General features: G+C 41.5%; 1 long non-coding RNA gene across 2 annotated transcripts; it reads right to left on the bottom strand.

Moving 5' to 3' along the window:
- Nucleotides 1-273: 273 nt before the first annotated feature.
- LOC118857368 lies at nt 274-27,526 on the bottom strand. Of its 2 annotated transcripts, none has more exons than XR_005010916.1 (3): nt 27,443-27,526; nt 15,619-15,730; nt 274-557 (listed from the first exon to the last, which is right to left on the bottom strand). It is a non-coding gene; the product is annotated as an uncharacterized LOC118857368 (long non-coding RNA). The 2 variants fall into 2 exon arrangements; XR_005010917.1 differs by lacking the exon at nt 274-557 and adding an exon at nt 12,396-12,443.
- Nucleotides 27,527-27,802: the final 276 nt, after the last annotated feature.

Here is a 27,802-nt window from a genome sequence, read left to right as displayed (position 1 = left end):
CAAACCTGGTAGATAGGTGCTATTATTATCCTTATTTTACAAATGGGGAAACTGAGGCAAACAACAGTTCAGTGATTCTCCCAGAGTCATACCACTAAGAAGTGTCTGAGGCCAGATTTGAACTCATATCTTTTTGACTCCAGGCCCAGCGCTCCATTTATCCACTGTACCACTTAATCAGATAGAGGAAATAGATGATGAGTTCTTAATTCATATCAGAGAAATGATATTGAAGCATAATATAGCAATATAGTTCATTAGTTCTCTGTTGAATGATGTCATTCAGATTGCCCTGCATGATGATGTCTGTCAGCCTCTCTTCCAATGGCCTTTCAGGAACTTGGTAGAGATTTTTCAATTCCTTGTTGGCCTTTTCTTGGATTTGGCTTTAGTTTTGTGTGTACATATGAATAATCTTCAGCCTCTTATTATAATGGAATTTTGATAGCAACATTGCGATTGGAGGGGTGAGCAAATTACAGTATTTTGATGGGGCACATAGCATTCTTTTGCACACTAAGGCCAATTCCACCCAGCTGGGCCAAATTCTTGTAGGCCTTTCCAGAGAGAACACAATAGTCATGACATGGTAGACCATATTCACTGCATTTCACACCAATAATATTGGCCATGGTTTTGAATTGGAGCTTAATGTTGGAATCCTTCAAAATACCAGACAACAGAGTTCCTTTTCTATAACTCAGCTATGGGGTCTTTGACCCCTTTAATTTTCATTTTATTTAGCCCATGGTGCCAGAAGCTAAGATTCATTTGTCATTGTGTTCAGAATTTAGCAGTTAATTTACAGCAGACCATTCTAGTTACCAACTCTCAGGGATCCTCCATACCACTAGAGACCAGTCCTTACTGGACCTTCAGTTTGTTCCTGCATTTTGTCAGCAGGCTACACAACCCCTCTACTCTGTTTTGGAGAAGGGAGTAGTATGAGGGAGAATACCAAGCTTCCTCAGATGGTGGCTTCCACCAGCACCAGAACAGATCATAAATCAATTGTTTGGCCACCCTAGGAGGAAAACACTTTACTGGGTGAGTTGGATAATGTCAATAGATGTGTAAAACCATATGGAGAAGTGTTCAAAGTCCGCAAGGCCCCTTGATGGGAGCTGAAGATTTCATAATCGTTTGCCCACTGGAAATTTCATAATTAGGATGGGCAGGAAGCAGATACCTGAGCTTTAAGTAATGAACTTTATGCTGCAGTCAGCAGAGTAATATATAGTCAACTTGAAGCCCCAGAGCCAAAGCTGGTGTGGTTCTATGATATTTACTGTTTTAAGCCAACTCTTCCCTCCCTGCCATGTGGCGTACGAGCATGCACATACACACACACACACACATACACACACACACAGACACACACACACTTCATTTACTTACTCTCTGAGAATCTTGATTTGATTTCTAAATAACAGGATAGCTACTTTCAAGTATTTAAAAGAGTATCATGTGAAAGACAATTTGTTGTGCTTGACCCCAAAAGAACACAACCAGGAGCAATGGGTGAAAGCTATAGAAAGACAGATGAAGGATTGGTGCAAAACAACAACTTTCTAACAATGGTAGCTATCCAAAAGGTCAACGGGCTACCTCAGGACCTCACTAGAGGTTTTCAGGAAAAGGCTAGAGGACCAGGATGAGGTAAGCTGGGGAGGTCACTCATTCAGGTACAGGTTGGACTAGATAGTATCATAGGCTCATAGACCTAGAGCTGTAAGGGACAACCCCCAATTTTACAGATGAGGAAACTGAGGCACAGAGAGGTTACATGACTTGCCCAAGGTGACACAGGTAGTATGTGTCTGAGGTTGAAATTGTACTCAGGTCTTTCTAAATCCGTGTCTAATGCCCCATCCTCTAAGCCAGTGACATCAAACTGAAACAGAAATAGGTTGCTAGACCATACATACATCTCTGCAGGCCACATATTGACTTAGAAAACCACAAATTGTCTTTATGTTTAATTGTATTTTCTGTTAAACATTTCCAATCACATTTTAATCTGGTTCTGCAGTCTTCAATACCTTTGTGCAAAACCAACTGAGATTCTTTGTTTCTGGAAGGATGCGCAACTCGCACTTCAAATTTACCACTCTAGGTTCCTCCTAATGGTTTATTTCCACCACCTCCATCTCCCAACTCTTTTGCTTCCCTGTTGAGGAGCTCACTTTGATTTCCTAATAGCCATTCTTGTTTGCCTCTACCTATTAATTACTCAGCCATTCTTGGCTTTTGTTTTCCCTCTGACCACTTCCAGCCTCCTCTCTCACTTACATCAGTATGTCAGCACTTTAGCACCCACCCACTGTCACTCATCCTGGCCCAACAGGCCCCAGATGGATACAAAACCAGGCATTGGGCCAGGCTGTGGGGCAAGGAAGGAGTGCTGACAGGCTCTGGGTGTTGGAGTTAGCCCCAAAGGGGAGACAGGGGAACATCAGTCACTTCTCTAGCTAATCTTCCAGAGCTCTAAGCTCCAGACACACAGCCAGAAAGCACTCATCAGGGTACCCCATATCAGCCACTTTGGAAGTTGGGACAGAGGGAGGAGGAATAAAAGGAAAGGGAAAGAATGAAAGGAGGTCAGGAGGCCCATTGCAAAGGACTTTGCAGACATTTAAGTGGGTCAGTGTAATTAAAGACCAAAAAGAAAATAGCGCCCCCTTTCCTCTCCCTCTAACCCACATATAGTGTATTTTCATTTTAAGGCCCTATCCTAGCTACTAAGCAAAAGGAAAGAGGAAGTGATGGTCTCTGATGGGATGTGGCGCTGAAGCTATGTGTGATGCAGCCACAAATGTGTCACAACACTTAGGCTGGAGAGGTTTTGGTCATTGATCCCAAGAGGACTAGACCTGGACAAAATCTAGGTGCTTTGAAGATGGAAAGAATGGTAAGGTTTATCTTCCCATTTCCTCTTCAACCTTTCATCCAACAGGCGCTCCATTTGATCATGCTCTCTCCACCCTCCTTGTTTACCCTAAAAAACCTGAGCACCCATCATTCATTTGCACTAGCACAGAAATGACTCACAATTCAATTCCCTCCCTCTTGGGTAGCAGGGAACCCAAGGAGCATCTGGAACAGCCCTTTCATTTTACAGAAAAGGACACCGAAGACCAGAAGGAGGAAATTATTTGCCTAAGATCACCTAGCAAATCTAATTTCCATTCTAAACGCATTTATTATCAGGCTAACCAAACCCACTTCACACCCCGAAACCGATCTAATACATCTCAAAGCCAAGATAAAATCACTGTGAACTGACTGTTGGCAAAGACACTAATATAAAAGGGACTGGAGCCTTATGTTAAAGGTGTAAGCCATCTACGAGGGATGCCTGAAGCCGAACCACATACCATGTTACCTAATGCGTAAGGAGGCCAATGACCCTCAACTGAGTGAATCCCATTTGTGTTTCATTATTTCGCTAAGAAACTTAGCTGTTATAGTATAACCCTCTTTATAGATCTAGCAATGACTTTCCAGCCCAGAAGGAGCTGTCCATACTCTTTTGGAACAGTCTAAGGCCCCAGGATACTCTGCCAACATATTCGACTCTCATCCTATCATCAGACTCTGGATGTTTAAGGGCTTAGAAATTGATAGATTAATTCCTGAAGCCACTAAAATGAAGGATCCCCAAGTGCCAAAGCAATCCATAAAATAGGTGGAAGCCAGACATGGTTCTCATCATACGCTGTCCCCACCATTTTGCTTTAGCTACAGTGGAAGAAAGAGAAGGCAGTGTTGGTGGGGAGGTGCAGGCTGTGTGTATGAGTATGTGTGTTTGTGTGTGTGTGTGTGTGTGTGTGTGTGCGTGCGTGCATGCGTGCGTGCGTGCGTGCACGTGCACGTGCATGCACATGCACTCTAAATTGCATTCTTTGGCTGCATCTCCAACAGATGATCAAAGAACCTGAACTTTTTGGAACAAGCTCAGCCAAAAGCTAGAATACGCTTTGCTTTTCCAATGTGGTTTTCATTTGCTCTCAACCTCATTCATTTCTTGTTATTTGTCTGTCAGAGAAAAAGGCAACAAGGGGAAAAAAATCAACCTTGGGGATCTCTAATTAGGGACTGCATTCTTGTTCATGGATTTATTCTAAGACAGTTGGCTCCCTTCTCCCACTCACTGAGAAACTTAAAACACATTTACCAGGGATTGGTGAAACTTACAGCCTATCACCTCTGCAAAATCCTTCTCATTTTGGAATAGCGTGTATCATCATGTCAATTATCTCCTTGCTTTTAATTATTTAGCCCCTTTGGGAAGAGACTCCTCTCATGTCATCTCTGCCATGGATTTCTATCTCACTTGAGAATTTAATAGTTAAAGAAGGAAAAAATGCGTCAGATCATTCTTCCCCGAATGTGAAGCATTCTAGCTCCTTCTCATCTTCATTTGGTCTGTGAGGCTTTGGCTGTGTCATTTTACAGGTGAGGATATAATTTGTGTGATCCCTAAAGTGGGTCATATTCAAGGATCCTTAATCTGGAGTCCAAGAACAAGAAATTTTAAAAAATATATATTTTGATAACTGTTTGCTCTGATCTTAGAGTTACCATGATCCCCAAGCTTTCTTACCTACCCCAAAGCATGGACCCAGAAGTCCCAATGAAAGTTTGGTGTAAAAATGTACCAAGTCCTAGCAATGGTGTCTTGCTGTGCTATTACAAATCCTTTCTTCCTGCTATGGCCTGAACACTACAGTACCTGGGGCTACCTGATTATATCTCTACTAGTGTTCTTTCCACACTATACCCATTGTGGAGGAGTTAGTTCACCCCAATGTGAGGGGGTGATATACTGCCTTTGTTTGGCAGTATCAGTCCTGACCCCAGTGTAAAGGAAGGGGGTGAACTGCCCTAATACCCTTCAAGTGTTGTTCCTATCTTTTGCTCCCTAGGTTGTCTCCCACAAAGGTATACATCATTTTCCTCTGGGCCTTCCCTTCAACATGCCAGATAAAGGGATTTATTGTTTTCATCATTGTTGGGACCATCTAATTCTTTAGGGAAGCCCAGCAACAGATCCTAATAAGGGTCTATGCAGGACTCTGACATTTTGATTCGTCTGAGTTGGCTGATATAACACATATTCTAACAAGACAGACAAGTTAGAATAAAAGTCTTGGAAGAACCTTTTTACCTTCCAATATTACTTGGCACAATCAACCAAAGGTAGGAGAGCCTTATCCATCATCTTTTTGTCTGGTACATAGTAAATAATTAATAAATTCTCGTTGACTGATTAATTGACTTACTGTCTGCCAGAGTGAGAAAAGAAATGAGCCAGGCTAGAAGCACAGCCAGCAACTGGGTATTGACCCTAATATGTGCTGAGTTAATCAAACCCTGATCCTAACTAACGCCTTCTTCCCCCACTGGAATGAATTCTTTCAGGGCACCAAGACTCCCAGTGGCCTCTCCTAGGATTTCGTAATTAAGCTGTTGCCTTGTGGGGCCTCAAAATACTATTAATATGGCCATTACCAATGCTGACTTCATGGCCTTTGGACAATCAGTGAACAGATCAAAATTTCCAGTCAAGCAAACAGAATTTTTACTGCTTATTATCTATCTCTTCTGAGTATACAGGAGTGAATCTAAATGGCCTGTCTTCCTACCTAAATGTTGGTGAAGTCAGGTTCTGGAGTAGCAGAATGACTGCCTCACCCTCTTTCAAGCCTCATTTTTTTTACACCTATGAAGCTTTTGACACTGTGGGCCATTTATTCTTCATAGATTCTCTCACCTTCCTGGGTTTTCAAGATACAATCATCTCCTGGTTCTCTTCCTTTCAGTATTCTTTGTTCTATGTCCTGCCCCCATGTGTATCTGAACATTTGGACTCTTTCCTGGGCCCTCTTCTATTCTTTCTCTTTCCATTCTTTCACAGTTAGCTCTTTAATTCCTATGTGTTCAGTTATCATCTCTATACAGATGACTACAAAATCTGCTCATCAAATCTGCATCTCCTCTGAGCTCCAATCACATGTTACCAAGTACCTGATGAAAATGTCTACCTGTGTATCAATCGATCAACAAATATTTATTAATTACTACTGGCCTAGCACTGTGCTAAGCACTGGGTGTACCAAAAAGAGGCAGAAACAGTCCCTGCCCTCAAGGAGCTCACATTTTATTGGAGGAAGATAACATGCAAACAGCTTTGTACGAACAAAATACTTTTTTTCTTTCCCCATGACCTCTCAAACGTCTTCGTAATGGAAGTTACGTGCCAAAGATAAAGCAACTTCAGCCACGTCCAAGGTCTAGGACATCTAATACGGGAAAGAAGGTAAAAACCAAACAAACAAAAATCCAGGAGCTAACGATCACTGGCCCTGAGCTCATTCAGCACCCCTCCCCTAACTCCCACATTACCAGCAGTGAGGCTTCAATAGAAGGTCCAAGGACATGACAAAACCATCCCTACATCCTGATCCCCCTTTTCTATTTCCTGTGCTGTAGAGACACTGGCTCCAGGCTGTAGAAATTTGCTTGAGCCTCGATAGCCTGTTTGGCCACAGTTCTTCAAGGAGCAAAAGTCCCCTGGGGGCTGCAAATCTCTGAATTGACAGTGCCAGGTTCTGAACTGCCAGTGCTGGGCTGGATAACTCAGAAACTGAAGGAGTGGGATGGGTTACTAGGCCAGGACAACCTGAATGTGGGGGCAAGTTCACGCTCCATCAAGCCTGAGGAAAGAGCACAATATCCAGCTGAAGCCAGTTCTAATCATCCCAAAGTCTACTGGGGCAGACACCTGGGCTAGTGAGCTGCAAATTGCCCTGTGTGGAAGGAAACTGAGACATTTTGAGATCTAGCCTCCAAGGAAAACACAATCAAAGGAGAGGGCATCTGTAGGAGAGTGATAAGCAAAATGAGGGAGAGAGGAGAAAACTGAAAATATCAATGATTTTAGGAAGAAAACGCAAAGACCTTGAACACAAACAGATAAATTATCAGGAAAAACAGTAGCAAGAGACAGAAATGTGGCCCCCAGATCTAGTAAACATGGTCAGGTATCTATGGCTGAAAACTGCAAAATGAAGGAAAATGACCCACCCCTTGATGAGACAGAGGACCCTATGGAATTTGAGGAGAACATGGAACCACAACATGCTGTTCCTAAGTGGTTTTTAAAGAGAAATGAGAATTCGGAGAACAGAACTTATGTCTTGCATAGCAAAAATAATAAGCAGAATAGAAAAAACTTAAATTTGCAGTGGAAAGCCTCACCAAAGACATGAGAGAACAATAGATTAAGAAAGCAAAAACAGAGAAGTGAAGGGCAACCTAAAAGAACAGAAGCAAAAAAAAGAACATTAAAAGAAAATACTTTCACTATGCAAGTAAAACGTATGGATGTAAAGCCTCCTTTCTTTCCCTCTCTTTCTGATCCTTACCCCTCCTCCTCACTCACTCCTCTGCACACTTTTCTCTTTCTAAGGCCAGAGAGGTCACCTTCCCTTCATTGCTAGCCCTTGATTTGACCCAGTGCATCACAGTTTTCTCTATCCCCTACTTCTCCCCCCTCCCCCTGCCCCCACTCTTTTATGTTTCCTTCCATGTTTTAATGTAGTCACCCAAAAGAAGCATTTACCTGTAGGCAGGATGTTGCCAGGTTCTGTCCATAATGCCCTCTGTCTGCCTTTTCAATGTTATTGCCAACAGATTTCAGTCTTCACCCCTTGTGTCCTTATGTACACTTAGACAGAGATCTCTTACTGGTCTCTCTGCTATCACTATGTTGCTGTTGCTGTCCTTGGCTTCTTCATTTATTCACTCTTCTTATGCTGCCCTTCTTTTCTCTCCAAAAAATACTGTTGTCATTTGGAATGGCCCACTAGGAGGGGTAGAGGGAGGGATACATGGAATACTATAGTGATATAAGAAACAGAAAATATCAATAAAATCCCATTTTTTTAAAAAAAAAAAGGGGGGGACTGGGAAAGCTGTCTTGCAAAAAGTAGGATTTTAGGCACATGTGCAAAATAAAACTCATTTCCTTCACCCGAAAAGTCCCCTTCCAAGAATTTTCTATTCCTGCTGAGCATTCTTTGCAGTACATCAAACAACTTCAGAAGAAGGTAAGCAGTTTCTACAATTGAATGCCTCACTGACCCAATCAACCACTACACAGGGGAAGGCTTCCTGACTGTCAATGTTTTCCTTTATTAAGCTCTGTAATTTATTGAGAGGCTTAAAATCATTGTCAGAGAAGTCCTGTGTTACATTTGAAATTTTAGGTACAAGTTTCTGAGCACAATCAGTTTATTAACAGTAATTGAATAACTGTTAACAAAGCAGATTAGACTGGCAACCTCAGTAAAGCCCCAATGAGAAGGAGAACCTGCTTATTAACACACAACAAAGAAGAGGTCTTGGTAGGCATGGAGAAAAGTGATAGATTGTAGGGTTGAAGCAGAAACATTATGATTGCCTATTCTAAGAAAGGTAAGCTGGCATTCATGAGAGGCTAATCACTGCCCCTCTCAACAATTAAGGAATATTAATTGTTTTATGGGATCTGTGTGTTGTAATTCCCTAGCAAACTAAGGAATCAAAACTACCAGACTTGCTGTCTTCCTGGAAGAGATGAAAAAAACCTCCCCTAATTGCACAAGAACAGGCAAGGACAGATGACATATCTTTTGGAGATGGTGCCAAATTAACTTGTAGGGTTTAACAATAACAAACATGTCCTGGATGTATCCCAGGGGTTACCAGTATGAGAGGTAACAACTCTTCTTTTAATTATAATTTTAACTCAGAGGGAAAGCTGATTCCTGGGCTCAACTCAAAGACACAGAAAGGAAAACTTAGGAAACAATATAATATTAATTTAATTTTCTTCACAAGGGAATGAGACTTCAGTCTTTTGCAACAATCATTGGCCCTAGCTCTCCTCATTCCTGGAGAACAAAGTAAATGGCCATAGAAATGAAATTCAATTCATCTACATTGAGCACATACTAGATTTCGGGCTATGCTACATGCTGGAGACACAAAAACAAAACAGAAAGAATAGTCTCTGCTTTCAGTGAGCTTACTTTTACTGGAACAAAATAATACATGCACGGAAGAGTAAATACAAAATGACACAGGACAGGAGAGGTGGGGTGGCAATTACTAATAACTTGAAGAGTTAAAAAGGGCCTTCTTAAGGAGGTGGCACCTCAGTTGTTTTTTTTAAAGAAGCTAGAATTTCTTCAAGATGGTACAGGGGAAAGAACACTGACCCTGGAGTCCAGATATCTGGGTTCCAATCCTACCACTGACACTATTTATGTGACCCTGGTCGCACTTAACTGCTTTGCCCCTTAGTTTCTCCATCTGTAAAATGAGGGAGTTTGGCCAGATAATATATCCAAGTTCCCTTCCAGCCCTAGATCTAGGATCCTATGACCTGAGTTCAAATCTCCATTCTGCCATTTATTACTGGCAACACTTTGGCCAACTTACGTAGCCGCTCTATTCTTAAGTCCCCCTTTCTACAAAATAAGAGAGTTAGAGTAGTCAACCTCTGAGGTCCCTTCCAGCCCTGGTGTTGCTCAGTACCTGGCCAGAGACAGCAAAGTCTTGAATGTGAACTTGGTACTTGTCTCTGAGTTCAAATCTGGTCTCAGACACTTGCTAGCTGTGTAAGCCTTAAAGGCAAGACACAACCCTGTTTGCCTCAATTTCCCAATCTGTAAAATGAACTAGAAAAGGAAATAGCAAACCACTCCAGCATCTTTGCCAGAAGACCCTAAATGGGGTCATGAAGAGTCAGATAGGACTGAAACGACTAAACAACAACTCCTAATAGGAAGTACAGTACCTCAAATATAGTAGGGTTTAATAAGTATTTATTGAATCAAAACATATATCCTTTGCACATATATAACATATCAAATTGCTTACTGTCTTAGGAGCAGGGGAAGGGAGGGAGGGAGAAAATTCGGAACTCAAAATTTACATAGGAAATGAATGTTTAAAAAATATGTATCCCTCTTTCAATAGATAGGTACAAAAATGTAACATAGTCAGTCAACAAATGTTTATTAAGTACCTATTTTGTGCCAGGCAACTGTACTAAATTCTGGGATTACAAAAGAAGCAAAAAACCAGTCCTCGACCCTCCAAGCCTACCATCTACTCTGCATTTATGCCCTACAGTGTCCTGGTGCGGGCATCTTAACTACTCAAATAACTTAAGGACTCCTGGACCTTGCCAAATGCCCCGCGGCAGGACTTCTTCCTCTCAATCAGAATTTGAACTCCTTGAGAGGAGGGGCTGTCTAACGTTTTCTATTTGTATCCCCAGTAATTGGCACAGTGCTTGGCATGCAGTAAGTGCTTGATAAATGTTCTTTTATTCATTTGTGTAGTTGCTTTGTTGGTCATTCTTACTTAACTTTTTTTCTTGTTACAACAAGGATGGGCAGTCAATGAGTGAGTGGCTAGACCTTTCCAGTTCTAAATTCTACAATCCTAAGAAAAGAGATACGGTTATGCCTGAAAAATCTAGGAAGGGACTGAAAAACAAGATAAACACAGACAAGGTCAAAGCGGCTGATGAAGAAAGAACATAATGTTATGTGCTACTCAGGGTGAAGGGGGAGGAGGTGACGGAATGAAAAGAGCCAGGGCCAGCTGCTAGGAACGGTGCTGGCTTGGGGCATTTTAGTCTAAGGTCAAAGCAAACCATAAGCCAGAGAAATAAATGATCAAGGGAGGAATAGGAAGAATGATTTGGAGTTAAAAGCAGGTCAGGCACTGAAGGAGCAACCAATCTGGGAGCCAGACAAGAACAAAGGAGCCTGGATTCCTAATCCCAATCCTAAAGTGAATTGTAAAGCAGATGAGCAAAGTCGACATAAGGAAAACGTATGTTATCCCAGGTAAGGGAGTCAGATCTGACCAGAGGACAATTCAGTTTGAACTAAGATTCCTTCCAGCAACCTCATCCTTTATCCTGGGAGGGTACGGTGGGGGTGATGAGGTAATACAGGAGACAGATCAATGGATCTGGAGTCAGGAAGACCTGAGTTCAAATCCAGCCTGAGACACTTTTTAGTTGTGTGACTCTGGACAAATCATTTAACTTCTGTTTGCCTCCAACTCCTCGATTATAAAAAGGGAATAATAAAAGCACATAGATCCCAGGGTTGTTACGAGGATCAAATTAAATAATATTTGTAAACCACTTAGCACAGTGCCTGGAACATAGTAGGTGATTTATAAATACTTGTTTCCTTCATGGACCAGATGACCTCTAATGTGCTTCTAACCCTGAATCTAGGATCCTAGATTATTATTCTCCCAGTAGTTAAGTGATGTGTCCATTGTCTCACAGCTAGCAAGCATGAGAGTCAACATTTGAACCCATGGCCCACCTGACTCAAAGTCCACTCTCTCTACTGTACCACCCTAGGGTTCTTGATGCTCAGGCCACTGGACTCCCCACCATATTCTGCTCCTGCACAGGTGTGATTATGGAGGGTTCAGTCACTGAATCACGTCTAGTTTGTAGGACTGTCAGAACACTAGACCCACTCAAGGGCAGAGGTTAACAATTTGGATTTAACTCTAGGCTTTCCCCTTCTGTAGCAACCTTGTGTGTCTAGATCACCATGACTGCAAGTTACAGGCCCATTCTCCCCAGACAGCTCTAAGCTAAACCACTTAGCAGGTTCATTGTGCCTAAACATGCCAGGAGCAAAGCCTATCCTCCAAGCTTACCCGGAATGTGCATGGGCTCTGGAAAGGCAGCTTGTCCTTTCAGCCTATTGGGGTGCAATGGGATGGGGGAGGAGCACAGGACTCTCTTCAGGTGTCTCTCATCAATTCAGCAGCACAGAAGGTTCCCTTTACCCCAATGTACCTGGTATATTAGCCAGCATGGCAGGTGCAGTCAGTTCATTTATACCTGGGGAAGTTCATTTCAGCAACTGAACATATGTGACCCATCTGGAGGCAAGCGGTGCATTGGCCAGGGGGTTAGGGGAGGGCGTCTGTTCAGGAGTACATACCTCACCAATGCTGCAGACCATTAAACTCATTATACCCACATGTCCCAGTACATTCACTTGGAGGCCAGACCCTGCTTGTCTTGAGATACAGAGGACCATGGGAGCACGGAGGCATCAGCCTTCAACCATGACTGCCCAAAGCCACTGTCTGGATTCAGCCATTGAATCCCCATAGGACTTTCTTTAAGGGTAGAGGGAAGGCAGAAAAGATGAGGGAACTTTAGACAATGGAAGGTTTCTAAACACCGTCGTCCTGTGCTTGCTTGATACACTTCTTTCTCTGTAAATGATGAATTTTAATTGGCCCACCTCTTCATGGAGGCTGAGTATTGGACTCACCTTAAGATTCTAGACAGCAGAGCTTTACCTAGGGCAGGGTGCCTGGAGCTTTGTTCCTGGGCACTGAAATTGAGAGGGGAAAAATTTCACATACACACATACACACAAGAACTCTCTCTTTCTCTCTCTCTCTCTCTCTCTCTCCCCCCTTCAGCTACAAAGAAGTCACTTAAGATTACTAAATTCTCCCCTCACTCAACTAAATTTGGTTTAATTGCCTCTTGTGTGGTTTTTATTACATTTTCAGACTAGCTCCAAACCATGCCCTAGCCACTAATAATAATAATAGCTAAAGTTTATGTGCCGGGCACAATCCTAAGCTCTTTATAATTATTATCCTGTTTGATCTTCAACAAGACTGGGAGGCTGATGCTATTATTATCACACACCCCCCTCCCCATTTTACAGATGAGGAAGCTGAGGCAAACAAAAGCTAAGTGACTTACCCAGGGTCACATGGCTAGTGAGAATAGCAGGCTAGATTTGAATCCAGGTCTTCCTAACTCCAGCACCATCTAGCTGCCTCAATGGGGTCCTCCTTCACCTCACGCTGGAACTCACCTTTCTGCCTTTGTCCCCTTGGGCTCTAAGTGAATTCTCAACTTATCTTGCTCAGAACAGGCGCACCACCCTACTTCTGGGCCAGCTCTAACCAATGCCACTGAGGATGTAGTCTCAGTCACCCCCAAGCTTCTGCTTTCCCACTCTAGCTCCAGATCTGGTGTCTCTTACCATTATAAAGGAAGTTCTTTTGTGGATTGGTCCAGCCACTCCAGAAAGCAATGTGGAACAGTGCCCCAAAGTTACAGAATTGGACACGTCCTTTGGTCCAGCAATAACACCACAAGCCCAATAACCCCAGAGAGATCAAAAGGGAAAAGGGCCTTTATGTGTATATATGTGCATGAATGTATATTTGTATGTGTACATATATGTCTATTGTGTGTATGTATATTTGTGTGTATATACATATTTTATGAATGTATATTTGTGTGTTTACATATATGTATATTGTGTGTGAATGTATAGTTGTGTATATACGCATATTGTGTGTATATATGTTTTTGTGTGTATATACATATTACGTGAATGTATAATTGTGTGTGTATATACATCTTGTGTGAATGTATATTTGTGTGTGTATATACATGTTGTGTGAATATATATTTGTGTGTATATACATATGGTGTGCATCTGTATCTGTATGTATACACACAGATATACATTCATACATACACATTTGTAGCAACTCCTTTTTCAGTAGCAAAGAAGTGGGCAACTCAGGGAGTGCCCATCAATTGGGGATCGGTTGAACAACTTACAGTATATCGATGTAACAGAATACTAATGTGCCATAAGAAATAATGCAAGGACCAGTGTTAGTGAGAACTAGGGAGATTTCCATAAGCTGGGACAGAATACAAGGAGCAGAATAAGAACAGTTTGTACAGCAACCACTGTAAAAACAAATCGTGTTGAAGGACTTGGGAGGCCTGATCCACGCCATGACCAGCTGTGACCGTTCCAGAGGCCTGATGATAACGCACGCTACCCAACTCCTGACGGAAAGGCGATAGACTCAAGGCCGCACACTGAGACATGTTTCAGGGCCATGGCCAACATAGGAATTTGTTTTGCTCAACTATGCATCTTTGTTATGAGTTTGTTCTTCTTTTTTTAATGCTGGGGAATGGGAAAGAGAAAAATTTATTTTTGTCCACTGAAAGAAATAAAGTTTAATTTATAAAAAGAAAGATCTTTGAGGGAAGAGACTGTCTTTCTTAACTTCATTGCCTCAAGGCTAAGCACAGGGCTTAAAATATTTGCACAAACTAAATAATAATATCTGTGTGCCAGGCCCTGTGCTAAATACTATACAAATATTTGATCCTCACAGCAACCCAATGAAGTAGGTGCTATCATCATCCCCATTTTACAGTTGAGGGACCTAAGACAAACAGAAGTTAAGGGATTTGTTCAAGGTCATACAGCTAATAAAGCATCTGCGGTCACATCCAAACTCATGCCTTCCAGACTCCAGACCTAGCAGTCTGTGCACCACGGCACCACCAGGCTGTCTCCTCCTCCTTCCAGCACCAATATTCAAGGCTTATCTGAACTCTTGAAAGATCACGTGTAGCAGCTATTTTATGCTTGGAGTATCCTGCCCTCTAGTATGTATATTATTTCGTATGTGTATGTCTTATCTCAAAATAATTATGGCTATCTTGGAGTCAGGAAGACCAGAGATCACATCCTCTTCTGAATTTTACTCGTCGTAGGACCATGGGCCAATCACTCATCTCTGAGACTTAAGCAACTGTTTCAGACTATACATTATTGAGAGTTTACATTCTGTGTTGGCAGTGGGGGTACTCGCACTGATAAAATCGGAGGTCCCAGGGCAGGGATCTAGTTCTACTGTCTCGAAGAGTCACAGAATCTCAGACACAAAGGTCTTCAGTAGCTTTCTTGTCTTTGTTGTTGTTCAGTCTGACTCAATGACACCATGGCCCATTCTGCCCATGGGGTTTTCTCAAGGAGAGGAATTAAGTAAATGAGATTGGTTACTTAGGATTTAGAATATAGAATATAGACTACAGATCTTCAGTCCAGAAAAGGATTTCAGATAATCTGTCTGGACTCATATCTAGAGGATCAGAAGGAATGCTTGAGATCAAAGTTTAGCAAGAGATCAAAAATTCTCACTACATGAGTGGGATGGGAGATGTACCCAAGAAGCAACTCATATGACCCAACTCATCAACACCTGACTGACTATTCTGGGAAAGCTCTAGAAAAAAATCCTTTGTGATAAATGATCTTAGAGAACATCTCAAATAAGTTGCCTGGGCAAGTTAAGACTGATGGGCATTCATCTCCATGGACTCTGAGCCAAAGAGATAAGAGGTCTCCTACCAGTCATACAAAGTTGGCCTAACCCAGACTGGTTCAGAAATAGACATTTCAAATGAAGAAGATTCTGTATATTGTACCTCGAGGATTCCTAACACTTGTGGGTGACTTGAGCCCTCTATGAGTTCAGGTTTAAGAAACTAATGCAATAGTTCTAATGAGAATTATGATCAGCCAAATGCCATCAACTGGCAGTGGCATGGGGCAGAGAGGTCAGTGGGTCACAGAAGATCAGCGCTATCAGACCAGATTAACTTAAGATATCCAGAGAAAACTACAGAACCAGTTACACATGTAGTCAGACAATAACACTGATGCTTACCTATGTAATGTATACCTTGCATGTAACTACACATGTTCCTTGAGTGTCAGAGGCAAGATTCGAGTCCTCTGGATTCCAGGTCCAATGTTCTGTGTATCATGGCTTTACCTAGCTGGAGATACGTAAAATGTTAAAGCTGGAGAGATCATCACCTAAGACCCAGAGAGCTAAAGGGCCCCAGATAGCAGGACTACTTAATAATAAAGTCAGAAGTAGATGCCATGTCTCACATCACTTCTCTGGGCCTTTTAATTTTTCATGTTCGAAATGAGAGAGTTCAGAGCAGATAACCCCGACTGACTTACTGTGTTCTAAGTCCTAAGGCTTAGGCTTCTGACCTCTACATTAGTTTTCCTCCTGCTATAATGACACCACTTTTATCCACTTTTTTTCCTTCCTGGTGTTATTTTCTCTGGAGCTGGAAGAACCCCAGAGTGATATACCTTTAATCTACCCTGAACATCCTTTTCTAGGAAAGTAGAAAAAGAGGTTAGGAAGGAAGACTATCACTCCCTCCACCAACAGACATACAGAGATCACCTTCCTCCTTTCTTTTCCTCTTACTACCTGGTGAAGGAATATTTTTTGTGAGAGCAAAAAGGCAGAGAAAGCTCAGTAAAAACTGTTAATGGGCAACCTTTAATACTCTGAGACAATGAAATGTGTTTCTCTGCTTGCCTGGACAAGCTGACTTCCTTAACTCTCCCCTAGACTCAGAGCTAGATTTGAAAATAATCAGAGTAAATCTCAAAGTCCAACAGGGAGCTTTAAATTTTCTTTTCCCTTCCCCTTAAAAACAAAACCTATCACTGATAGTATGAATGAAATTACATTATTATCCTAACTTTGGGCAGGATAAGGATGGAATTCCCATCCCAGTTTAGGGTTTGATTCTCAATTTTGCCAGCTCTGAAATTCTTGCATTTCAGCTCCTTTTTTAGGTTCAAAGTGTAAAGTATCTGAGTGTGGCTCTTTGTTAAAATTGCAGTGAAATAAAACCCACCCACCCCTGCCTTAAAATCATGAGCTAAGGCTCTTCCAAAATATAGACATAACCTCAAAACGGGATCAAGTCCTAGTTCACCATGGCGTTAGCAACTCGTTTTCGCTATTCCATTAAAGAGGTGAAAGACCACATGAAGGAAATGTTTCAAATCTCAAAGCTTCATACGGTTTAAAAATTCCTCTAAAATCAACAAAAGAAAATTTAATCATGGCCATCTAATCATGAAATTATATTAGCTCAAAGAGATAAAAATAATGGAGAATGTTGTTTTGATTTCCTAAATAGCAGAGAATAATGGCTAGAATGCAGGATTTAGAATCAGTGAGTTCCAAGTTCAAATGCTCTGGTACTCAACAGTTGTCTGACCATGGGTGAATCATTTAGCCTTTCTGAAGCACAGTTTCCTCATCTGTAAAATGGTACCTTGACCAAAGTCACAAAGTGGTTGTCATGAGATAATGCACGTAACATAGGTGAGATAATATATGTATATATATATATATATATATATATATATATATATATATATATGGTATTTTCCAAACTTTGAAGCACTATGTAAATACCAGTTATTCTAATGATCACCTAATAGTTTCATCCCAAAATCTGACTTCTAATCCTGGCTCTGCTACTTATTATCTGCGGGATCTTTGACAAATCACTTAATCTCTGGGCTACAGTTTCTTCCTAGAGGATTGTTCAGTCATTTTCAGTCTAGCTCTTCGAGACCCCATTTGGGGTTCTCTTGGCAAAGACACTGGAGAGGCTTGCCATTTCCTTCTCCAACTCATTTTACAGATGAGGAAACTGAGGCAAATAGAGCTGTCACTTGCCCAGGGTGACACATCTAGTAAGTGTCTGAGGATGGATTTGAATTCAGGTCTTCCTGACTCCAGGCCTGGTACTCTATCTATCGTGCTACTCAGCTGCCATAGAGCATTGGGCTGTATCAAATAAGATGAAAATCCATAGGGATAAATACAGTATAAGACACAAGAGATGGATGACCAGCATAAAGATGGAGGGTTCTGAGGGTGGGAGAGGTGGTGTTAATTGACTACAAGCTCAAAAGGAGTCTTCAAGTGACTGCTGGATAATTACCTATCAAGGATGAGAAGTCTTGGGGAAGCTAGGTGGTGCAGTGAGTAGAGCACTGGCCCTGGAGTCAGGAGGACCTCAGTGCAAATCTGGCCTCAGACACTTGATGCACTTACCACTGTGTGACCTTGGGCAAGTCACTTAACCCCAATTATCCTGCCTTCCCCCCTCAAAAAAAGCATGAGAAGTCTTTCATGCTTCTTATATGTTAAAATAAATTACTTCCTTGGTCCCCTCCATCTTTAAGAGTCAATGATGCTACGCTATCAACACCACTTCAGATAGCCTTAGCTTCAATGACTGCCATGCCACCTTCTTGCCCCAGTGGTTTGAGGCAGCACAGTCTTTGCAACTTAGCAATAATTTATGGAAGCCTGTGGGGGGAAAAGATTTCAAGGAACTCAAGGGAACTGATTGGGGACTGTGGCCTTGAGGCCCTATAGTTTCCTCAAGTGCAGGCCTTTGACCAAATCCAAACTTCATAGAATAAATCCCCGTAATAAAAGAATTTGTTCTGTAAAGCTTGGGCTCAGTCAAAAGGCCACACCCAAGGACCTAGAAGGCCACTTAAGCCCATAGATTAGACCCTTATTGCTATATCATGTTATTTGATGTTGGGACATGACTGTGGCCTAACCAAGCTAAGGCAACCTTTCAGAATGTTTTCACTGACTCCAGGGAGTAGTATAGGATTCAGCAACAAACACCAAATGCACATTTATTACGTATGTACTGTGCACTGAGCGCAGTGCCTGGTAGACCCTGGGAGAAATACAAAGATTAAGGCTCAGTCCCTGCCCTCGTGGAATTTATAGTCTAACAGGAAGATCCAACACTCCTCCTAAAACTTTCTTTCATGTTCACCATGGCCCCCAATCCCGACATTCCTCAGTACTATTCCTGTCCTGACTAACTCTCCTGTCTTCTGAATCTAGACCTCCTGTTGAAGCAATTCAATTACATACCATCCTCTACTCTTGGATCCCTTGTTCTCATTGTTCTCTCACTGATCACATCTTGCCTAATCCCAACCCTGGAATATTAATTACTACCTTCTTCCTCCTTTGCTCTTACTCACGCTGCAAAATGGAACTGAAAAGAAATCATAAAGTCCACTACAATTTCAGCCAACTAACCTCCATTGGGCCTTCACTACAGCAAGACAACACCACTCTTCCTCCCTAACTGATTCTCTACCTCCACTCACCACAACAGTGGTTCCAAATCTTTTTTTTTCTTTCATCAAACCTCCAATGCCACTTCTTCTCCCTACCCTCACTGCTGAGGACCTCTCCTCAGACTTCACAGAAAAAATTAAAATCATTCTTTGGAACCTTCCCTTTTTCTTTGGCTCACATCTCTCTGATATTGTCCCTCACTGTTGCTTCCTTTACTCTAGTCTCTGATGAGGAGGTGGCCCTTCTCTTTGCCAAGGCAAATCCTTCTACATGGACCCTTGGTCTCATCCTCTATTATCTTCTCCAAGACATTACTCTCACCATCATCCCCACTTTCTCTAACCTTCAATCCCTCTCTTACTTGCTGCCTACAGAAACACCCATGACTGCCCCATGCTTTAGGTAAGAAATCCCCATTAGATTTGAGTGTGCCTCCCAGTTTTTATCCTTTATGTTTCCACTTTCTCAGCTTTCGTTTTGCTGTTGTTCGATCTTTTATAAAAGTCCTTTTTGTTATTGTTCAGTCCTTTCTTGGTCTTGTCTGACTCTTCGCGGCCCCATTTGGGACTTTCTTGGCAAAGGTACTGGAATGGTTTGCCATTTCCTTCTCCAGCTCATTTGATAGATGAGGAAACAGGCAAACAGGGTTAAGTAACTTGTCCAGGGTCACATAGCTAGTAAGTGTCTGAGGCCAGATCTGAACTCAGGAGGCTTAGTCTTCCTGACTTCAGGCCCAGCACTCTATCCACTGTACCACCTAGCTGCCCTTTCTCAGCTAAACTCTTTGAGAAAAAAAAAACACGTCCCATTAGGTGGCACCACTTTCTCTCTCTGCCTCTGTCTCTCTCTGTCTCTGTCTCTCTCTCTCTTTCTCTCTCTCTCTTTTCCTTTCCCTCTCCCCTCCCTCCCCTAAATACAATATAAATATAATCTGGCTTCCAATCCCATCTTTCAACTGAAACTGCTGTCTCCAAAGTTGCCAATGCTCCTTTAATTGCCAGTTCTAATGGTTTCTTCTTGATCCTCATCCTTCTTGACTTTTCATCAACATTTGACATTTTGACTGTCTTCTCCTCCTGAATACTCTCTCCATGGAGTTAATTTCACCAAAGACCTTTAAATTGGTTTCTCTGAAACAAGTTTCTCCTGTTTCAATACATCTTCTCAGTTACCAAAGCAATTTTCTTAAAGGGTAGATCTTACAACATCCCACCCCAATGCCCATCCAATAAACTCCAAGGGCTCCTTAGTATGTCCAGGATCCAATTTAATGTCTTTTGACATTTTTTCTGACTGATCTCTCTTGTTTCTCCTACTATTTGACTACTCCTTCTCAGCATTTTTTGGTTGGATCTTTACCCAAGTCACATCCACTAACTAGGGGTATCCCCCAAATCTCTGTCCTAGCTCCTCTTCTCTTTTATTTCTGTGCTCTACCCTTATCAGCTACTATGGATTCAATGGTCATCTCTTGGCAGAGGATTCCCAGAGCTATACATCCAGCACTAGTATTTCCCCTGAACACCAGTCCTGTTGGGCATTTCAAACTAGGTATGTCTTAGGCATCTGTGCCTCAACATGCTCAAAATAAAAATCATTCTCTTCCCTGCCCTACATCAAGTCCTTCCCTTTTCTGAACTTCCTTGTTACTGTCAAGGGCAGCACTGTTCTTCATTTCCCAGGCTTACCACCTACATGCCATCCTCAACACTTTGCTCTCTCACTCATTCCACATATCCAGTAAGTTGCCAAATCTTATATTTCTTTCTCCGCAACATTTCTTGCAGAGGCCTCTCCAGCACTGCTCTAGTTCAGGCCCTTATCACCTGGATGTTTAATTAATTAATTAGTTAATTAATTTAATTTCACCAAGGGCCTTTAAATTGTTCTCTCTGCCACAAGTTTCTCCCATTTCAATACATCCTTCTCTCAGCTACCAAAGCAATTTTCGTAAAGGGCAGATCTTATGATGTCCCACCCCAATGCCCATCCAATAAACTCCAAGGGCTCCCTAGTATGTCCAGGATCCAATTTAATGTCTTTTGACATTTCAAAACTCTTCACGACCTGGCCTATTCCAACCCTTCCAATCTTCTTCCATTCTGCCCCACCTCCACAAATGAGGGCACTTAGCTATCCTGGCCTAGTTATTATTCTTCTCCCATATCACTCCATTTCCCATCTCTGTGCTTTTGCACTGGCCATCCACCATGCCTGGAATGCTCTCCCTTCTCACATCAACCTCTTGGAATCTCCTCCAGGATGCCTTTCATGATCTCCCCAGTGGCTAAGGTCATCTCCTCTAATCATCTTCTATCGTTTAGTGTTTACTTTGTGTGTTGTGATGGTAACTCTCCATTTTCTACCAGCTGCTTTGCTTGCCTCACCCATGATAGATCACCTGAAAACTCATCACTATGCTGATTGACTTGGTTTTTGGTACTCAACACTTTTCTTTGGCACCCTCAGTTGTCTCTCCCCTCTGATTGGAGGACTAGAGGGCGGAGCAACAAACACCTCCCAAAGGCTTCCTTTTTAGAGGAACTTTCCAGGTAACTCCATTCTCCACCAGTAACTCTGCTAAGTTTTGACTCCCCAGATCATCATGCCCCTGGACTGGGTCCTTCTTAGTGTCCCCTACCTCCTCTTTCATCTTCCTTTTGTGTGTTGCTTTCCCCCATTAGATTAGAAGCAATTTGAAGGCGGGGACTTTCTTTTTCTTCTTTGTATCCCCAGAGCCTAGCACAGCACCTGGTGTGCAGTAAGTGCTTAATAAATGTTCATTGAACTGAATTGAAATATTTCTTCCCCGTTAGAGTGAACTCTTTGAGAGCAGGAACTGTTTTTGCTTTTTCTTCGTAGTCCCAGAATTTAGCATAGTTTCAGACACACATAAAGCATTTAATAAATGGGTGTTGATTGATTGAACATCTTGCCCAGAGTCACAGAGTTGGCAAGTATCTGAGGCAGGATTCAGACTCAAGTCTTCCTGAATCCCAGTCCAGCATTCTCTCCACAGTACCACCTAAATGGTCTGCTCTATAGCCCAATAATAAAATCATGAGATTTTGGAGGTGGAATGAATGTTATGGATACTCCAATCTAACCCCCTCATGCTAAAAACAAAGAAACTCAGGCCCAGAGAAGTTGGGACTTGTCCAAGGTCTCACAGTTAGTTGGTACCAGAGCCAAGACAAGCATTAAGGTTTCCTGACCCTTCTCCCACCCCAATCCAAGACTCTCCATGGTACCATCTTCTGAGGCTCAACTCTTTCCTTCTATTAAAATTTATGACACACTCCACAACCAACTCAAATCATTAAGGTCTAACTTATGTGGGCAAATATCAACCCAGACTAGCACCATTTCCTGTGAAGCTGTAACTGATGTAAAGCAATTTCCACAACATAGAAACGGCCTCAGCCAGCAAACACTTGATCTTCTTGCCAAGTGAAAAGACAAGGTAGCCAAGGGAAACAGGCTTAAAGCATGAAACATAAAATTGTTTGCGAAACCAAATGGAGGAGGATATACCAGGATTATGAGCAGTATGGGTCCATAAAATAGTGAGAAACAGGGGAAGGAAAAATGAGTTTGTAGAAAATCTGGCATGAGATTAAGCAACAAACCCCCCAAGAGAATTTATAGAAGAAACTAGAAAGAGGAAAATAGTCCTCAAAATGGAAAATATCTGCCATATTTTGTGTAACAAACTATTAGGCAGCTATGCGGTATGGTGTTAAGGGAATGGAACTTGAAGTCACAAAGACTAGAGTTCGAATCCTAACTTAAACACTCCCTAGTTTCACGACCCTGGGCAAGCCATTTAACCTCTTAGCTTCCGTTTTCTCATCTGTAAAGAGGTGATAATAATAGCACCCACCTCATAAGGTTGTTGTTAAAGTCAAATGAGTTAAAATATGTAAAGTGCTTTGCAAATCTTAAAACACTATGTAAATGCTAGCTGTCTTCTTCATCAATAACCTTGGAGTCACTACGTTTGACCTTCACATCAGTCCCCAACATGCTACATGTGAAGTAAAAATGGCACCAAAGAAAACAGACAAGACAAGCAATGGATTAGATTAAGCATACATAGAAGAGGTCCATGCTTGAGTTGACACAGTTTTTAGGGCATCGAAGGACTGGTTCTAAAAATTTATTAAAAAGGAAAAGCTACCAAACCACTGGAAAAAAAATACTGTAGGATTTAACTACCCAGAAAGAATGATCAAAAGGCATATCAATAACTCTAGACACTTTTAGGTATTTTTTTCCTCACCCTTACAAAATTTTTAGGGAAAAAAAACTACACATATATTAAGGGTGTTCCTGATGAAACTATAAGAAGGCAACAGGAAAGTGTTCACAAATGTTATTCTAGAGAAACCATATTTTTCCAGTTCCACAACTGCCTGAAAAGTGCAAAGAATCCAACTCTCAATACTTCTCTTGCTTCTGAAGTTTTGCAAAGCACTTTTTATATATTATCTCATTCAATTCTCACAAAAGCCTTGTGAGATAGGTGCTATTATGATCCCCATTTTATACATGAAGAAATATAAGCTGAGAAAGGGTGAGTCACCAACGGTCACGCAGCTGGTAAATATGAGAGATGAGATTTGAAGCAGGTCTTCCTAACTCCAAGTCTAGCATTCAATCTTCTGCACCACCTGGCAGCTTATACCATATTTATTGTTTTAACAGTACAGTAGCATTTGATCTGGTAGAGCAAAAGTCAGGCATAAATGAGGTCCTTCAAACAGGTGTCTCCCAAGCACATATTAAGATTATAGAAAATTCTTTGGGAGATAAATAGAATTTTGTTGGAGGATTCTCCACTTATTAATATCAAGCAAGGCATGAAACATTAAGTTGTATGTTTCCAAAAGGTGTTTGCCATTGTCATAGAGAAGATCCAGAAGAGGGTTCAAACAGAAGAGATTTTTCCTACAGATGAGGAACTTCAGATGTTCCTGTTTGCAGATTATGTGCTAATTGCAGCCAACCCTGTGATATTGTGGATCCCTGGCCTCTCCCAGGGTAGATTTTATTGGTCTCAGGGAAGGGGCTTTTATCATCTATTCCAATACTCTTAGAGAGGACGGCCACTGAAAAGAGGATTGGCCCAACCTGGACATTTTAACAGTAGTCACATACAGGGAGTTGTTTGGGCAATACAAAGAGGAGGTGAAATATTAATATAAATAAAATATAAATATATATGTATATACATACAAATGTAATATAGTTAAATATAAATGCAATAAGCTAATTAGCAGTCCTGAAAACTGCTTTATGTCCCAATGAGGTTTAGGTATCAGCCTTCTGCCAGATTGTAACAATATAGTTACAAACTCAAAAGAATTTGATATTTCATATAGAAAAAAAACCACATTAACAAACCTGCTGAACGAGGGGAACACCCCTCCCCAACTTTCACAGTTTTTTAATTTGATGCTCCCTTAAATCCATTGGGAGAAATGACTGTAATTTTTTTTTGGCTTTGTTTGTGGCATACCTATTAAATTGAACCACATAACATAATTACACAGTTTTGCTTTGGTAGAACAGTTATTTAGTGGTAACCATTCTCTTTTTTTCCCCAGGGGTATTCTTAATTCAGTAAGGAACATGCCTAGATGCTACAGCTTTCCCCTCTTAGGTTACTTGCCAGGTAATTTGAATGTATCATATATATATATATGTAAAATCTCTCATTAGAATGTAAACTTCTTGAGGACAAGGGCCGTTTTTGCCTTTTTCTTGATATTTCCTTTGTTGGTAGAGTAAGAATGTAATAAATGTTGATACCATTTAACAAACGAATCCTGAAGTCAGCTGTGGAAGAAGGAAGAGAAGCTAGAAATTCTGATTCCCTATCTTTCCTTATCATCTTCTCCTCTGATTCCACAACTTTGTCTTCTACATTCCAAGTATTCGTGACTGGAGTCTTGCTAGAATTACCCCCATCTGGGTTTTAGAAAGCCATGTATAGAATAATAAGCATCTAGGTGGTGTAGTGGGATAGAGCATCGTACCTAGAGTCAGGAGGACCTGAGTTCAAATCCAGCCTCAGACAGGTATGAGCAGTGTGACCCTGGGCAAGTCACTTGACATCTGTCTGCCTCAGTTTCCTCATTTGTAAAATGGGGATAATAATAGTACCTACCTCCCAGGGATGTTGCGATGATCAAATGAGATAACATTTGTAAAGCACTTAGCACAGCCTGGCAAATAGTTGGTGTTATAGAAATACTAGCACCTACTATGTGCTAAGCCCTGGAAACTCCCCTGTCCATTTCAGTATTGAAGTGCTTGGTTCTATAATTCAAAGACGAAAAATAGCTCCTACGCTCAATGAATTTATAATCTAATGGGGGACACCGTGTATATAGATAAGGATAATACAAGGTAGTATGATGGGGGTGCAGAGAACAGGTAGCACCTGGCCTTGACTTTGAAGGGAAAGAATCTCAATAGGAAGAGATAGAAGGAGTATGTTCCAGGCCAGTTTAGACCTGCTAGAACATGGAAGGGTCGGGATTCAATCAAAGAACAGCCAGTCATTTGTTTGGGCTTGAATGTACTGATTATGTAAAGAGAAGGAATGTGAAAGAATCAATCCAGAAAACAAGTCAATGTGCCAGGCACTGAAGATGCAAAAACACAAGTTAAACTGGCTCACCTCTGAGGCATTGAAGAACAGTATTAAAATGGAAGTGAGATCTGCAAGAGATAACACAGCTCAGCCCAGCCAATCGAAGTGGCAGGACCTGATTCGAATCCTGACTCAGCCACTCACTCCCTGTGTGACCTTCGACAAGTCACGTCACTTCTTTGGGCCTCAGTTTCCTCATCTGTAAAATGGGAGAACTCCACTAAATTAACTCTGAGTTCCCCTCCAGCTCTAAATCTGTGATCCTGGAAGTCCCAAAAGGAAGAAAACACAGACTTGGAAAGTTCATAAGAAGAGAAGACCAAAGGAGAGGGGAAGGTCTGGCCCTTTGACTACATATACCTATACGAGAGTGGAAGACTCCTTTGGAGAGGCAGTATAGTGAGAAAGAGAGGGCATTATTAGCCTTGGCATCAGGAAGAGCTGGGTTCAAATCTTACCTTACTTAGACACTTCCTGGGTGAGCCTTGACAAGTCACATAACCTCTCTAGCTCTCAATATCCTCTCCAAAAAAAGAAGGGGTTCACTTGATGACTTCTAAGATCCCTTCTAGCTCTTAGTCTACCCTTGTGCACCCTCACCATTCATTTTAATGAATTTAATTTAATGAATTTTAGATAACAGCTAGCATTTATGTAGCACCTTAAGGTTTGCAAATATTTTCAAATATCAGTTTACTTTATCCTCATAGCAACCCTGGAAAGTAGATGCTATTATTATCCACATTTCACACATGAGTAAACTGAGGCAAAATTTTTATGTGTGGATAACGAGCATCTTTTTCCCATTCTTTTGTTTCCTGGGATGCTTGCATAGGGCGGAGCAAGAAAAAAAAAGGTTAAGAAAAGAATTTTAAGGAGGCTCCTTGGAGCCTGCCCCTGAGAATGCCTTGGGCCAAGTTTGTGAGGCAATATTGCCATCTAGCGTTCAAACAAGCCCAGGTCAAACTTGAAAGGAAAGGAAATTTAGAGGTCAGTGGCTCCTTTAAGCCCCAGATGCAACCATGGGTAAGACACTTACACCTCTGCAAGCATCATCTGTTTGAAAAAATGAGAAGAATAATGTTTGGTCTTCCTCCTTTTATTCCCGGGTGGTTATGAGAAAAGTGACTTGGAACTGGTACCAAGGAAACATGACCTACTCATAAAAGAAAACCATTGGTGATTTCTTTGAAACAGGTGGTCTTCAATGATGATTGAAGATGTGTTTTAAAAAATATTTACATTATAAGATATTTATTGTGTTTTCTCATTTTATGTGCACAGCAACCCTCTGAAAAAAGTCATAAGTCTAGAATTGCAAGGGCACCTCAGAGTCCAATGATCTCGTTTTGCAGTTGAAGAAATGAGTCCTACAAACACAGGGATCAGTTCTTCAGAATGGATGTGTAATCCCATGGACCCAAAGAATCACATGGCACTAGAGCTAAAGATTACTCAGGCCAACCCCCTCATTCCACAGATGAGTGAGTTAGGTCCAGGTGGATGATGCGACTTTATCGTAGTGATTGAGTCGGTTAGCAATGGAGCCAAGATAAGAACTCAGGTCTTCTGACTCCTAGTCTAGTGTTTCTGGTTTGTTTCCTACTATGCCAAGCTGTTTCCAATATGTTTCATGAGCAGGTCATATCTAGTCTTGTTTATTTATCTGTTATAAAAAGGAGTGGGAGGTGAAAAGAAGGAGAAGGAGAAGAAGAACATGGCGGCAAAATCCAGAGATTCAGAAGCACAGCCAGGAGAGGTGTGATGAAAAAAAAACCCAACCACAAATCTAATCTGTCCTCATTCTAGCTGTTCAAATATTTAAGGATAGCTATCATCCTCCCCTCTACTAGGTCCCCAGTTCTATGAATTAATCCTCACCTTCTCCATCCTGGTTGCCCAATTATGGACGTTCTGTAGTCTATTGATGTCCTTCCTAGAAATGAGCACAATCCTCTGGATGTGGTCTTACCAGAGCAGAGTACAGGAGAGCTAGAATCAATGGTGTGTTGGTAAATGTTTAACAACCAGAAGGGGGGAAAAGTGTTACATACGTACGCTTTTAAGTATAATCTGCATCATTAACATTTTCTGCATCACATAAGTCTAGAATGTCAACAAAATAACAAATCAAGCCCAGATTTGTACAATTTATCAGTTTCTAACATATAAATGCTCTCATTGAAAATTTAAGAACCGGCTTTTCTCAAGATGATTCAAGTTGGCTCAAGTACACCCTTA

Source organism: Trichosurus vulpecula, chromosome 7 (assembly GCF_011100635.1).
Source record: "Trichosurus vulpecula isolate mTriVul1 chromosome 7, mTriVul1.pri, whole genome shotgun sequence".
NCBI classification, from domain to species: Eukaryota; Metazoa; Chordata; class Mammalia; order Diprotodontia; family Phalangeridae; genus Trichosurus; species Trichosurus vulpecula.
The sequence above is the reverse complement of the archived record's forward strand: the minus strand, read 5'-3'. Positions and strand labels throughout refer to the sequence as shown.